This window comes from Mustela putorius, unplaced genomic scaffold, assembly GCF_011764305.1.
Source record: "Mustela putorius furo isolate JIRA1106 unplaced genomic scaffold, ASM1176430v1.1 tig00537332_pilon_pilon_pilon, whole genome shotgun sequence".
In the NCBI taxonomy this organism is placed as follows: domain Eukaryota; kingdom Metazoa; phylum Chordata; class Mammalia; order Carnivora; family Mustelidae; genus Mustela; species Mustela putorius.
Genome location: NW_025422454.1, coordinates 30,479 through 45,456, shown reverse-complemented (window position 1 = coordinate 45,456; position 14,978 = coordinate 30,479). Strand labels below are relative to the sequence as shown.

Genomic DNA, 14,978 nt, shown 5'->3' with positions numbered 1-14,978 from the left:
CATCTATCGCCGGGAGACTGTTGTGAGATAAAATGGTGGAAGTCACCCAGTACATTGTAGGGACTTCATAAATTATTTCTAATTATTTTTTTTATTTTTTTTAAACATTTTTTTTTTAATTTTTTATTTTTTATAAACATATAGTTTGGAATCCCCAGGGGTACAGGTCTGTGAATCACCAGGTTTACACACGTCACAGCACTCACCAAATCACATACCCTCCCCAATGGTCCAGTAAATCCCACCCCCTTCTCCCAAACCCCCTCCCCCGGCAACCCTCAGTTTGTTTTTGTGGAGATTAAGAGTCACTTCATGGTTTGTTCTCCCTCCCCAATCCCCTCTTGTTTCATTTATTCTTCTCTACCCATTAAGCCTCCATGTTGCATCGGGGGACTATCACCACTTCCTCATATCAGGAGAGTCAGTGCAACCATCAGCCAGTCACAGAAAGAAAGCTGGTATTATTTTTAAAGACAACTGACATCGCTCAACCAACATTCTCACAGTGAGTTCATATATTCAGAGTGACAGTTGGAAGTCAAATGGAATAATTTTATATCCAAAGAATCAAATCACATCTATATTTTCATCATTAAAATTTACCCCTAGAGATGCCCAAGCCCACATGATTAATTAATACTTTATAGAGAGTGCATTATAAAATTACTGTCTCTCTATCCTAGATCACTATTCTTTCCAAGGAAATTTGGGTTTAACCTTCCCAAATAGAAGTTCACCAGGTTGATTCCCTTTAGATCTAAGTTGACACCAGTGCAGCTAGGATCAATCCCGGATTATAAACAGTGGTGGCAAACCACAATTAATATTGCATGCCATTTAGGAATTTGTCATTAGAAATTCCGCCAGGGCGCCAGGGACCATATTCTCCTGCACTTAAAGGAATTCTGCTATGAAAAACAAACTTGACTTGAGGGTCCTAATCCCTTTCTCTGATCTCCATAAACTGACAGAAGTAGAAGTTTAGACATCCTTGGCCCTCATTGGTAACTAATGGTCTTCATTTTCTGCTCAAAAAACTGTCTTTAAAAGAATTGACAATGAGTTATAGAGTACTTCCAAGTAATATAGGGAAAAGTTATAAACTAATAGAAGCTAGTATTATTTTTCGGTTTATGAGAAAAAATAAAGATTTATTTTTAAGAGCAAATACTGAAAAAGAGTAGGCGAGCAGGGATAGGGGAAGAGGGAGCGGGAGAAAGAAACCTCAAGCAGGCCCCACTTTCCCTCCGTCTCCCCCACTGGACCAGGGCTTGATCTCAGGACCGGAGATCATTCCAGCTGATTAGAAATCAAGAGTTGGACGCTTAAGGGGACTAAAAAATCACTGAGAGTGCCCCTGATTTAGAACATTTTTTTTTTTTTTAAAAGTTATTTGAAAAAGAAAATTTTTTGCATTTTGACAAAAATCTGCATTTGAAAATCTTAAATGAGCGTTTTTGCTGGGTGTCATACACCTAAGTACTCTCCGTTTGGTGAATCTTCACAAAGACTTCCCACTTGGTTCTTATTTGAGCCACAACAAAACTCTGTAACAGCTAAGATAATACTTGACTAAGGGTCACTAGGCACAGAGGAAAGTGCAGAGTCAATATCAAGCAGAAATAGTTAATCCTTAGGAAGTTGAGCAGTGAGACAGGATGGTTCTTGACTCTGAGAGATGATGGTAGTGTTGTCCAATTTTTTTATTCATATGGAGATTACAGGGGTGTTTTCCTGCCCAGTTCTCTACCCCCAACCCCAGCGCCTATTCTCTCTCTCCTCGCTCTACTTCTCTATGTGTGCAGTGTATTCTATTTTATAAGTTAAATATGAGAAAATACAGAAGCAAAGACAACTCTAAAAACATATTCAAGGCAAAAAAAAAAATAGCAACCCAGGGAAGAGTGTGAAGTTGGATTTGCCCTTCAGAGAATTAACTTGAAAGCAACGTCTAGGTTGTTTCATTTGGTCCAGTCTATTCCCACTCTCCCGAAGGAATCTGTGGGTTGTGGGTTTGGTTTGTTTTGGGTTTTGTCAACCTGATGGGGGAATCAGGGACAAATATATTGTATATAGTCGAGTGTAAAAAAGTATGATGATTGGTATATGCATATTACATTGTGATGGATAAGTGACAAATACATGATGACCAGACGGTTATATAAAGTTCACGACGAGTGGGGTGTGTGTGGCAAGAAAGCTTAAAATGATCACGCTCAGCAGGCTTGGAATGAAACACGAACTGTATTATAACTGTTATCACCATAGTGGGTGGTGACGGCATCAGTAAACTGACGCTGCTCCTAACGCAATGGGCGATTTTGCGCACCGTTTGGACCGAGATCGCCCCACTGTGAAACGTGATATTAACACATTAACATTATACACGTTAGTAAACAGAAACTTCCTCCCCTCTAGGGTCCATAGGTTGCACACCATGATTTCGTATGGCTCAGACCCCAGAAGGGTCTGTGGGTGCCCAATGAGCCTCCAGTCCGCTCCAAACCACGCCAGGCCATCGTCCAGGCTCTGCTCTGCAGCCCCTACCCCTGAATCTTGCTTAGCTTTACTTCCTCACCAAGGAAGAAAGCATTTGGGGCGCCCAGCACTCCAAGTCCTCAAACGTGGAGGTGGCATCATTACAAATCGTATTTCAAAAGCTTAAACAGTTATGGAGCACTGAAGAATGTCCAATGTACCATAATGGGCTTTGACGTAGCAATGAGAGGAATGAGTTAATAGTCCATCATAAGGCCACACAGGAAGAAAAGTTGTTGAAAGAAAGACGAGGCCTTGGAGAACGCTGTGGGTGAATGTAGGTGATTAAGAAGTCTAGCTGGAGGGTATTCACGCAATTGTTTGTCGAGACATTAAGTTTGGGATAGAATCTGGGAGATCCAAAAAAAAAAAGGTAATTAAATCTGCATTTGCTAACTGCCTATGCTTGTATAGTTAATCCTTAGATGTAGCCGTCTGGTAGAATTTATGATTAAATTAGGTGTTTCGAAGATAAAATATGGTCTTGTCTGTGGGTTACCTATTTCTTTCTATAAGAGGGTGAGAAGAAAGCATCGTGGAAGGACAAGCCACCGTTGAGAATAAATAGGGAAATAATCATCGATTCCTGTTGTTAGATGGTTAAGGCGTTAATTAATAGGCCTTCACAGGTGTCCCGAGCCCACTAATGCATGTCTCAAAGGCATTTCAAATTTAGTCAGGTCATATTTAAAGGGACAACTGATAACTGGAACTTATCAGTTAGATGGGGAGTAATGAATAATTACAAGATGCTAGTGGGGGGGGGCCGGGATTCTGGACAGAAGCCGAATCGTTAAAAAACTGTAAGGGACGGACTGGCAAAGCAAAGTGGAGGACTCCTGGGTTTGATGATCAGTCTTCGCCCGAAGTGCTATTAAAGGTGGCTCGTCAGGAGGAAGACAAAATATACCGATCGGTTATATGCGGACTGGAAAGTGTTGTATTACAGATTAAGCACTTATGATGTTAGGAAATTAGGTAATAAAGGAAAAACATTTGCTCAAATAGACCTGGGGGTGGGAAGGAAATATTAGGCGGAGATGAAAGTATCTTTTTATTTTTTGCATTAATGAAAAAACAATAGGACTAAGAGTAAGACTTATCATTCACATTTTTTTCTCTCAAAGCCTGTAGATAGTCCTACACTGTCTTGTACTCTGAGGTACAACGGTTGTAGTTGAAGCACCACAATATTCATTTTTTCTTAATAATTTGTCTACATTTATTATTTATATGATTCTTTTGCACATAAGTGTGCTATAATTTGCAATTTCTTATCATTTTCTCGCCATTTCCTGCCTCTTCATTTTTTAAAAAGATTTATTGATTTATGTAGCGAGAAAGAAAGCACAAGTGGAAGGGAACCGAGGGAAAGGAGAGAGTTTCAAGCACACTCCAAGCTGAGTGTGGAGCCTGAAAGCAGGGTTGATTCCATGCCCCTGAGATGACGACCTGAGCCAAAATCAAGAGTTGGATGCTTAAGCCACTGTGCCACCCAAGTGCCCCCCACTTTCCCCCCTTTATGTTGCTGTTGAAACCAATATTTTTTTTAATCTGTGATTGCATTTCATTGTCAAATATTCTTCATGTATTGAGAAATACTCCCCCTTGATAGTGTTACACTATTACCAATCTTTTTCTTATGAATGTCAAATCTTTTTCATAAAGATCTTAATTATCTGCATTACGTATCTACTGATGATAAAAAATATTTTCATACATTGTTTTTCTGGTTTTCCTGGGAAATTGGTTCTCCAAAAATACCTATAGACAATATGTTCTATTCATGGATGACGGTAGTATATATTTTAATGTCAAAAAAAACCCTGTTTTATTACCTCTGTTCTCACTTTAGGATGAAAATTATATATATATATATATATATATATATATATATATATATATAGATATGAATAATGCTGAAGGAAAAAGTTCTATCTTGAAAAAGTTCAGTTGACCCTATTCCTTGTCCATAAGGATGATGAAAATGGAATGCATTTCTCAGGTCTCAGGTCTACATGTCAAGTCAAAGCTGACGTGCAGGTTTCTCCCCAAGCACACATTTTGAGGTCATTCAACCAAAGGTCCGTACCTACTCTACTGGAAGGGATATGGTCTACTACTTTTCTCATCTTGTCTTTCCACATTGTGAGTATCTGTGATGTAATAACCATGACAACAGAAATGAAAATTCCCCCCTTTCCCTTTGTCCCTATCTATGACATGTTAAGGGAGGTGGGAGGGGGTGTGGCAGCTCCCACAGGGCAAGTATGAGCGCCTCTTTTTCTTTGCTTTTTCTTTGGTTTAGAATCAAGTTATCTGCATGGATTTTTTCATCACACAATTTATTTCAGATAAGATTTAGATGAATTTCCTAGAGAAAATAAAGCTCAATAACAAAAAAAATTTTCTTAATTTCTGAAAACCACTTTTAATCTCCATCTCTACAGAATGCCAAAATGTTGTCAAATCTTCATGTATAAATTTCATATTCAAATAAATATTAAAGTTCACAAGCAGCCTCAAAGCTTCAGAAATGCTTACTGTATGTGACATAGACACATCATTCCTTTAGCCCAGAATATTTTTAATATACTTGTGTTCCTACCCAATTCCAGTTCCACTAGTAAAATACTTATCAAATAGTAAGTCTAATTACTAATTCTGCAGTTTATCATCTCTGACATTCATTAAGTGAATGTCATTGGTTTCATTGTCATTAAGTGAATTCATTGGTTTCAATGATCTAAGTGATCAGAGCTCTCTGATTTCAACTTCATTTTTGCTCCTGCATGAAGATTTCAGCATTTATTGAGTAGGACAAGTCAATTATGTTTTTCTTCTGAAAATATCCTTTGACACCAAACCCTTCTCATGGCTTTTTTCATCTCTGTATTTCTCAGGGTGTAGATTAGGGGATTGAACATAGGCGCAATGATGGTGTAAAATAGAGCAAATATTTTGTCCTCAGGGAAACTGGTAGGAGGTCGAAGGTAGACAAAAGATTAAAAGGTCCAAAAACATAGGATCACCACAGTGATATGAGACCCACAGGTAGAGAGAGCTTGCGTCTTCCCTCAGCTGAGCGATTTCCTAAACTGAATAATATAACAACATAAGACCCAAACAAGAGAACAAAGGTTACTAAAGTGACCATTCCTGAATTGGCAACCACAAGGACCCCAGTGATGTAGGTATCAGTGCAGGCAACTTTCAGCAGAGGGAAGATATCACAAAAGTAGTGATCGATTTCATTAGGACCACAAAAGGGCAATTGGATTGCCATCAATAATGAGGAAAAGAATGGAGAGCCCCCGCCAGCCCCACGCAGCCAAGACTAGGAGATGGCACCTTGGTCCTGTTCATGATAAGCAGGTAGTGGAGAGGTTTGCAGATGGCAGCGTAGCGATCAAAGGCCATGATGGTAAGGATGAGGATTTCAATCATTCCCAAGAAGTGCAAGGCAAAGACTTGTAACATGCAGTTATCATAAGAGATGGTTTTTCTAGCCAGTAGCAGATCACCAATCAGTTTGGGTGTCACACAGGAGGTGTAGCAAATGTCCATTAAGGCTAAGTGGCTGAGGAAATAGTACATCGGTTGGTAAAAAAAGGTCACTACAAGCGAACAGAGACGAGAATTTAGGAGATTTCCCAGCAAGATGGAAACATAACAAAAATAAGAAGAAAGCAAAGCAAAATTTTTTGTATGTTCTGGTTATAGGAAAAGTCCCAAAAGGATGAATTCTGAGATGTTTTCTCTGACTTTCCATAAATTGTGCATTATGCACAAATAACTATCTGAAAAAGAAAAAAATTGGATGAAAAACATTGACAATGTAAACACAATCATATAAGATCTGTTAACAAAATATAAAACCTAATTCAACAAATCACAATGGCTAATTTATAAAACCAATATTATTACATGTTTTCCCTTTAGGAATCAAAACTGATTTTGCAATGATTTTTAAAATTTTTTTCAAGCATTCTCTCATTTTGAAATACTAAAAATACTTTTGATTTAATTTTGAAAATGTAATGACTTAAAAATTACTATTTTCTAACATGAAATTGTGCCACTGTAGTTATAACCTTTAGATAGTAGAGGGCATTAATTTAATGCAGGAAATTTATTTTACTTATCATTTTCCATTGTGTTCTTTATTCACAGCAGGCTTTTGTTCTAGGTAATGTTCCTTTTCCCCACATGATATGGAACTTCCTCCTAAATGGGTTAGAGACAGAGGAGCAAGGATAGTGCATTGCATTTAAAAAAAGAGACACAAAAACACATCTGCTTAAATTGTGAGTTGGGTGATTAGGATTGCAAATAATATTATTTGAACCATAAGGGTGGGTGCGGGGGGTTGTATATAATAGCTTGAGCTTGAGAAATCTATCTTGCTAGCTATGTTATAAGGCAAAAATACTTGAAAATCCAACAAAAAGTTGATTTCGTTTGTCAGTGAAATGTTGAAAAATAATTTCAAAAATACGTATATTTCTAACTTTTTAGTGTAAAAGAATGTTTGAAGGGTAAACTCCATAACCATTAAATTTCATAATGTAAATAAAGAAAGAAAAAGACACTAATGGAAATTTAAGACATTCTAGTCTCCTTTTTTTTTTTTTAAAGATTTTATTTATTTATTAGACAGAGACACAGTGAGAGGGAACACAAGTAGGGAGGGGGAGACGTAGAAGTAGACTTTTTGCCAAGCAGGGAGCCTGATGTGGGGCTTCATCCCAGGACCCTGGCATCATGAAGTGAGTCGAAGTCAGGCGCTTCAGGACTGAGCCACCTAGGAGCCCCCACTAGTCTCCCTTTTTAACATGAAAGCATCAAGTTCTATCCTTAAAATTGTATACAAGTTATAGTTCTCCCATAATTTAATGTTTTCTTATATCTTCATGTATATTGTTACCACTACAGTTGCAAACAATAACTAATTTATGAATCTATAATATTGCATTCATTTAGATAATTAAGCATAAAAACTGAAACTGAGATAAATTTGAAAATACTTATCAAATAGAAAGTCTAATTACGAGAATGATTTAAGTACTAAAATACTCATCTACTACCACCATATTCCTTTCAGTGTAGAAGAACAGATTAAGAGAATCTAAATGACTATCCCATATTAAAGAGCCAATAAACTGAAATATTTATATTTATAAAGTATATGTCCTAATTCTTATTCTTTCAGTGTAGCTTCCCCCAGGAAAGGGGCATGCATCAGAGAAGATAGCAGTGGAGGAATTACCATAATTTTCATCTCTTGAGAGATGACAGACTCCAAGATCACTATAAAATTTAAGCAGGGGAAATACATGACATTTTTTTTTTTTAATCTTCAAAACATTAAACATAAAAATGAAGAACATCATCATTTGTAACATCACTAAAGCAATGCAGACAGAATTAGAAATGATGGGGAAGAAAAAGTAAGGTAGAGGACAGACCACTTTTATTCAAGCTTCCTTTATACTACTGAGGAGGGAGCAGAAGGCTGGCTGAGGATAAAGCAAAAAGGCTGACACCCTGGCCATCTCCTCCTCACTCCCACTCCTGGGTGGGACCAATGTGACATTCTTTAAGTCCCAACTATGTTAATGATAATGGCTTGTTGCTGGCAAGACCTCAGGTATCAGGTACCTTGTGGATCCTCTTTAGCATATGAAAGTTTTATTGAAAACTCCCTTTCCCTTACCTTCCCCCAACCCCATGGTACATAACCCTGCCATCCCTCACAAATCAGGGCAGCATCTCTTCTTGTCCATGGGTCCTATCCCTGGGCCAAAAGAGGAGGCTTTAACCCATTGAGCCACCCAGGAGCCCCTGAACACTTAATTTTAAGAAAATGGTCTTTTTCCATGCTACCAAAATTAAATTAAAAAGCCAGTCTGTAATTTTGTAGTCTGCCTAACAGTCCTGTACTCTCCTTATGAGTTACCACCAGCTTTGTAAAACCTCATTCTCCTATACCTTAACCCGGGTAAGTCTATACTAACTACATATATTTCTATTGATGTACTCAACATGTGCCTTACTACAAACTTACTTTACCTGATTCAGGTGAATCTAAAAAAATTGGAGAGATGCTAATTTCAGGGATGGGATTTTCTTCAAAGATTGGGAAGCTGGAAAGTCACTGGCAGTCTAAAGATTTCACTATGTTCACATGTATTTTTCAAAAACACACAAATTCTGTTTGTAATATACAATAAAGACTAAATATTGCTTTTTCTTACTCTTGTTTAAATCTGAATATACCACACCAGAAAGTATCATGCTTAAGATAACAGAATAAGTGTCAAATAGATCTAATGAGCCTAAAATAGGAGGTTATAAGTGTGATTACCTGAGCATCAGTTGTGCATGTTCTTCAGGTTTTCAGTTAGTCAGGAAAATGTCTTGGTCACACATATGCCCCCTTTAGTTACATAGTTTGTTTGCCCTTCACTGGCATTTACATCTGAAAATGTGAGAATACAAAGCACTGATTCAAACAAATCTCAGTAAATTCTCTAAAAATATCTATTATTATCACTTTCCTTGAATTTGCAGGAAGGAAGTTCCTATCCTTTTGCAAAGAGGGTGAAAATATAAATATCACTGCAAACTATCCTGATTCACAGAGAAATATGTGTCCACTTCACAGGAAAGTGATCTAAGATTTTAAATACAGATATAATTCCCTGACCCCCGTTCATACTTAGAAGTAAACAAGAGCATTTTGGATTGTCTGCTAGGGCATCCTACATATCTTTGCCCTAGAAGTCAGGTCTTTCAGGTTTATGCCTGCAAGCCATTTGCTCTCCAAGGGCCAAATACAAACTGAGAAGAGATCATAAGAACTTTTTTATTTTGAAATTTACAGACATTGTGTTCCCAGGAGTAGTTCTTAAAAGATTCTCAGTAAAGAACACTGTCCAAGTTTATATTCCCTAGCCTCCTGGGAATTGTCAGGCTTTCAATTTATTTCCATTTTTACATTAGCCAAGCTCTGGGCACTGTGTCTCTAGAGGTCACTATTGTTATACAGATCCAGAGTAGTTAAAGAACTTCTGCCTGTTTGGGCTAATTTCTTCCTCTGAAAAGCCAGAGGGAAAAATTGGTAACACTATGAGAGCATTGGTTTGTTTTAGAGAAATCTCTATTTCTACAGTGGAGAAGGTAAAAGAAAATCAGAGAGATAATGTCCAGACAACAAGAGTCATTAACAAAAAAAACATGAGATGAATCACAGTGAACAAGTCAATGACTTGTCACACCACTTTTCTCCTGGACCAGCACCCACACCCAATAGTAATTAACTCTCACTGCTGCAATGGAGGGTTGGATTGTTAAGAAGAAGGGAAAAATAAATAAATAAAAAATAAAGAATAGATTAAAAATTAAAATAAATCCCCACTCTTATTTATCTATGAAAAGCACTCATAGGATTTGTTGAAAAATATTGGAGAGGATAACCAAACCAAATAGGTACAGCTCTTATTCTCATTACTACCAGGCACTTTCCTTTGTGTGGTTGCAGTGCTGCAAGGTACACAGACTCAGAATCATGTGCACTGAAATTCAGGTGGCCTCCCTTCTTGGAAGGCAGCCATGCTCACCACTATATGACCAACGCAGGTGGCCTCCTTTCTTGAACAGAAAATCCATATATGTGTGTAGTCATATGACTTCAGATAATCAGTGTTTTATAGCATCCCATCTAGAACAACTCACATAGTAAACTAATCATAATATTTATAAGCATTTTTAAATTCCTATATGTTAATCACTGTATTAAGCATTTCAAATACATTATCTGATTTAATTATTAAAAAATTTTCATGGGACTTATTGCCCTTATTCCTCAAATGGGGGAAAAAAGGAATCTTCTAGAGATTAAATAGCTTGCTCAAGATAACAGAGCTGGTTTCCAAAATAATAACAATAAATCTGGTCTTCATAACTTTTGTTGCACTAAAAGGTATGGCAACATTACATAAAGGTTGGGAAGAGAGAAATGGAAGGATATTATTGTAATGCTATTATACTATACATAAAGTGGTATCATGAGAATGCTCAATTGATTCAAGGGAAGAGAAGCAAAAAAAAAAGAACAAATAGAATTAATAGAAATTTATTACAAGATGATAGACTTACACTCCAACTTATCAATAATCACATTATATGGGAATAGTCTAAGCAGTAAAGTTAAAAGGCCTCATAGGATATACAAACAAAACAAAGCAAAACAAAAAACAAACAAAAAAAAGCCAGGCAACTTAACTATACTCTGGAAACAGAAAATTATGTATTTTACATAGGAAGATACAAATAATAGATTAGAGGTAAAAGGACGGAAAATATAAATAATGCTAATGCCAATGAAAGAGGGAAAGGCTTTTCAATTATCAGAGAAAATTTTAAGAGCAAAAAATATTATGAAAGATAAAAAAATTCATGTCATATGATAAAGGGGCCAACTAATCAAGGAGACATAACTACCTACCTAATATTTATGACCCTAATAACAGGGCTATCAATTCATAAAAAACAACAACTTACAGAATCTTTAGGAAAAATAAACAAATTCACAATATGGTTGAATATTTCAGAATACATCTATTAATAATTAATGGAACAAGTACACAGAAAATCAGCAAAGATATTAGTAGACTTGAGCAAACCATCAACTAACTGGCTTGACTTGATTGTCTCTATGAATACTTCATCTAACTCTAGCAGAATACATATTCTTGTCAAGTTAGCTAAAAGCTTTGACTAGGATACATCATTATTCTGGTCCATCAAGTAAGTCTCAGTAATAAAAGGACTCTAACCCTTCTTAGTATTTTCTCTGACCACAGTGGAATCAAATGAAAAATATTAAAAAGAAATCTAGAAAATATCTGGAAATTATATAAGGCACTTACTTCTAAGTAACTTCCTGGATCAAGAAGAAATCAAAAGGGAAATTAGAAAGTAGCTTTATATGAATGAAATTGAAAATAAAATATATCAGAGTTTGGGGTCCTGGTAATACAGAACTTGGAGGGAAATTTATTGCATTAAACATCTAAACTGGAGGGGCACCTGGGTGGCTCAGTTGGTTAAGCAGCTGCCTTCGGCTCAGGTCATGATCCCAGCGTCCTGGGATCGAGTCCCACATCAGGCTCCTTGCCCCTCAGGGAGCCTGCCTCTCCCTCTGACTCTGCCTGCCACTCTGCCTGTGCCCTCTCTCTTTCTCTCTCTCTCTCTGACAAATACATAAAATCTTTAAAAAAAAAAAAATCTAGACTGGAAAAGAATAAAGGGTTCAGATTAATGTCCTCAGCCTCCAGGTTTAAATTAGAAAAAGAAGAGCAAATTAAGCCACGTGAAAAGAAGGGAATAATGAAGATCAAAGTAAAAATCCATGAAAAACAAAAGAGAAAAACAATAAGGAAAATTGAAAGCAAAAAAATCTGTTTGAGAAATTCAATAATGTTGATAAACCTCTGTCCAGAGTGACGGAGAGCAAAGGGAAGAAGACACAAATTACCAATATCAAGAATGAGAGAAGTGATATTACTACAAATTTTGCAAATACTGAAAGATTAATCAGAGAACAATATAAGCAATTTTATGTCTAAAAATTCAACAATTTAAGGGTGCCTGGATGGCTCAGTCACATAAGCATCTGCCTATGGCTCAGGTAATGATCCCGGAGTCCTAGGATCAAGCCCCGCATCAGGCTTCTTGCTCAACAGAGAGTCTGCTTCTCTCTCTCCCTCTGCCTGCACTCTGCCTTCTTGTGCTCTCTCTCTCTCTCTCTGTCAAATAAATAAAATGAAATCTTTAGAAACATAAAAATAAAAATAAAAATTCAACATCTTAGATGAAAATCTTTAAGATGGGCAAAAGATTGAAAAGACATATCCCCATAAAACACTGCACTCTTTTCACCATGTCAAGTAAGTGCATGAGAATCTGCTCAATATCACTAGCTATTTGTGAAACGCAAAATAAAACTGCAATGAAAAGCCAGTTCACACCTTGTAAGATGGCTAAAAATAAGAAAATTTGTATAGGAAGAGTGGAAGAGAAGTGGGAACACTCATAACCTTCCTCTGGGGATATAGCTTTGAAAAGACAGTTTTGTGGTTTCTTCACATGTGAAACATACAGCTGCATATGATCAACCATTCAACACCTTAGGATTTACCTGACAGAAGTGAAGCATACAGTTCACACAGAAACTTGTGCATAAATGTCTGCAAGCAGGTTTGTTTGGAATAGCCTAAACTTGGAATGAGCCAAATTCCAAAGAGCAGAACTGTGGAATTTGCAGGGTAGAATCCATGCAGCAATGAACATGGAATGCACATCTGATGTGTGTAATGATATGGATTAATCTCCAAATAACCATATGGAAAGAAGCTAGTGAACATAGATTATATACTGCATGATAAATTTATGTAAAAATCTAGAGAACACAAACTGATCTATAAAGACCCAAAGCAAATCACCAGGTATCAGGGAAAACTTTTCAGAGGGCTGGATACTCTCCCAGTCTTGATTATGGTGATGGAGTCACAGGTTTATGCTTGTGTCCCAACTTGATCAGATTGTACATTTTAAATATGTGCAGTGTATTGTAGAGCATTTATACTTCAATGAGAGTTTTAGAAGTAACCTAGGACTGAAGAAGAATACCCAAAGAATGAACTTGGAAAAGGGGTACCCTCCCCAAAATTGGGATTGGAAGAGTAGAGTTTGAAGCCATGGCCAGAACAGTCAGTCACCCAGCAAGTGGGAAGTGCTTTGGGAAAGCAAGAGCACAAACTGTTGTTTTTCTGATCATTTTCTTCCAACCACAACCCATGATGTTGTGGACAGGATCTTTCTTTTGTTTTTCTAGGCTTTATCTCACATGTTAGATAAGATGGCCTAATTTAATGTAATTTTAGGCTTACAAATACGCCTACTACTTCTCTCATTCTCCCTTCTGCCTGGCATCTATCTTCCTTCTCAGACTTCCTCCCTTTTTAATGAAAACATTCTGCACAACTTCTTTTACTGAGCATAGATTTGTAGTCAGATCTTGGTTATTTTTCATTGTTGTTCCATTGTACTGAAAAATCCTAATTTTACTCTTCTTGAAAAATTCAGAAGTCAAGGATAACATTTTCCTTTTAGTGCTTTCATGAAGCAATTCCATTTTCTTCTGTTTTCTACTCATATTATGATTGAAATATTGACTGGACATAGTGTTTTCTATGATTCTTGTTAAGAGCAAATCTTTTTGTGGGTGCCTGGATGGCTCAGTTGGTTAAACATCTTCCTTTGGCTCAGGTTCTTGGTCCCAGTGTCCTGAGATCAAGCCATGCATCAGGCTCTCCCTGCTCAGCAGATAGCCTGCCTCTCTTCTATCTTCCTCTGCTAACACTCTTGCTATCTCTCACTCTCTTTCTCTCAAATAAATGAATAAAATCTTTAAAAAGAGACAAATATATTTCTTTCCTGCAATTTTGTAAAGATTATTTTCATCAGTTTTCAGAAATTCCCAATTATTATATTTCAATTTTTTTTTTCCTGTTACCAAAATCCTGGAATCCGATAGATACATGTTGTTTTCTCTTACTTCATTCATAATGTATCTACTTTTTTCTATCATTTCTTCTTTTGAATTCAGTGTTCTGGTAAATTGTTAATATTAACATTCCATTCACCCTATTTTTCTTAAAATATAGCCGCTCCTTTTTATCCATCAAAGTACTAATTAGAATATCCTATATTTGTTTCTTACTTTGTCTTTTAACATGTTGGAGAACTTTCAGATTCCTGTTCCAATATCCTGCTTTTATTTGTTTATTTTTAAAATATTGTATGTATTTATTTGAGAAACAAATATAGGGAGAGAAAGCACAAGCAGGGGATGGGGCTAAGAGGGAGAAGTTGGCTCCCCGCTGAGCTGGGAGACTGATGCAGGCTCCATCCCAGGACCTGAGATCATGACCTGAGCTGAAGGTAGATGCTTAACCATCTTAGCAAACCAGGCACACCTACAGCATACTTTTAAAATTATTTCTTACTTTTTCTAATAAATATACTCATATTCTGTCTGTGTCAGAACAACACGCAAAGTTGCCATTGTATGACATATTCTGCAAAGCTGTTTTCACAATATAACTTCCTCTTTGTAATTTTTGCTGTGTTATCATATGCTTTGCACAGAAATTAAATATTTTCTCCCTCTTTCTACATGGTCTACTCAAGTCTCTTTATTCTGATTACAGGAGAGATAGAAACTCAAGGAAGATCTTATTTCCTATACTGTGTACTTCTGCACATGTGTGTGAATGTGTGGCAATCCAGTGTTGTATGTACAACATTCCTTCTTCACCTAAAACCACTGCCCTTATTTGAAGCCTACCAAAATGTATTTTTTTTTCTTCCTA

The 14,978-nt window shown here is 36.7% G+C and overlaps 1 pseudogene; it reads right to left on the bottom strand.

Annotated features, from left to right (window-relative positions):
- Nucleotides 1-5,363: 5,363 nt before the first annotated feature.
- The window catches only part of LOC123390363, a 32,009-nt pseudogene continuing 22,394 nt past the window's right edge, over nt 5,364-14,978 (bottom strand).